The sequence below is a fragment of the Elephas maximus genome, chromosome 18 (assembly GCF_024166365.1).
Source record: "Elephas maximus indicus isolate mEleMax1 chromosome 18, mEleMax1 primary haplotype, whole genome shotgun sequence".
NCBI classification, from domain to species: Eukaryota; Metazoa; Chordata; class Mammalia; order Proboscidea; family Elephantidae; genus Elephas; species Elephas maximus.
Window position 1 is genome coordinate 46,548,188 of NC_064836.1, and position 1,524 is coordinate 46,549,711.

The 1,524-nt window shown below is 43.0% G+C and overlaps 1 pseudogene; it reads right to left on the minus strand.

The window, feature by feature from the left end:
• Positions 1 to 215: 215 nt before the first annotated feature.
• LOC126061532 (40S ribosomal protein S17-like) lies at positions 216 to 667 on the minus strand (annotated as a pseudogene).
• Between the last annotated feature and the right edge of the window lie 857 nt (positions 668 to 1,524).

Genomic DNA, 1,524 nt, shown 5'->3' on the forward strand with positions numbered 1-1,524 from the left:
TAACCATTTTATTTTGCTTGGAAAGATCTTGGCTAGGTAATTCTTGCTTGGGGTCTCTTGAAATTTCACTCAGATGTCAACTAGGCCTGTAGTCATCTGAAGGCTTAAGTGGACTGGACGTCAGGGAGCTCAGCTGGACTACTGACCAGAATGTCTGCATGGAGCTTTTCAACATGGCAAACTCAAGATCACAGTATTCTTTTTTTTTTTTTTTGGTGTCCCCAAGTCTATTGAAAATATTACAGCATAGCAGAAAGATTCAAACAGCTCCACGTGGCGTTTTGAAATTCATCCCAACTGTAGGCTGAGTGACCTGCAGGTTGGACAGACTGCCAAAGTCCAAGAGTTTCAGCATTTCCTTGGTGTCAGGATCTACTTCAATGATCTCCTGATCCAGGGCTGAGATCTTAGGAATATAGTTATCCCTCCTTTCTCTCTCCTCCTCCTACAGCTTGATGGAGACACCTCTCACGGGGCCTCTCTGAATCCGCTTCATCAGATGTGTGACACAGCCTGCTCTCTTGTTGCGGAGCTTCTTGCTGGGAATAATGCCTATCTCCTCATACACATGCTTGTTGGTGTGGAAGTCGTTGCCCAGGCACGAGTAGTACCTCTCAATGATGACCTGGGCTGCCTTCTTCACAGTTTTGGTGTGAATGCTGCCCATGTTGGCAGGTCCCCAGTAAAAGAGCCATAGTATTATTATGTGGCATCTGAGGGTTTTAAAAAATGACCGTTCCATTTAACAAGGCAAAAGCCACATCACCTTTTATGACCTAGCCTCAAGAATCACACATGGTTACTTCTGCCACATTCTATCAGTTACAAAGAAATTAGAGGCCCACTCAGATTCAATGTGAGAGGACTTAGACTTCACTTCTTGAAAGAGGAAGGGCACGTTCTAAAAGAATGTGTTGTCTAAATGATATTTTATGGCCATCTTTGGAAAATACGACATGCATTAAGAGTTAAATACCACTCCGCACGAACTTCAAAACTGCTTAGGCTATTTCTGGTCTTGAATAGTCTATAATATTCTCAGGATTGCTTTACCTCACTTGAGACCCTTCAGTTCTTTGGACGTTCATTTTTCTTTCTTTTTTGGTTAATAGGGTCACTCAGCAAAATCCAATTTGCCGATTATGTTAGTCTCCATGTGAGGCTGTGTTATCAGATGGTAGGAGATACACCAAAAAAAAAAAAAAAAAAAAAAAACCCAAACTTGTTACCCTTGAGTTGATTCCAACTCATAATGACCTTATAGGACAGAGTAGAACTGCCCCGTAGGGTTTCCAAGGAGTACCTGGTGGATTTGAACCACTGACCTTTTGGTTAGCAGCAGTAACTCTTAACCACTACACCACCGGGGTTTCCAGGAGATACACAGCTTGTTAGAAATATTTTTTTTTTCACTTCCCTGCTCCAGTCAGGTGGTCCACTGGCCTTTGCCTGTGGCTTGCCTCATGACGATCACACTAGGTCCAGGAAGGAATTCTGAAAGGTTTCTCACATTGCAGAGTTCTT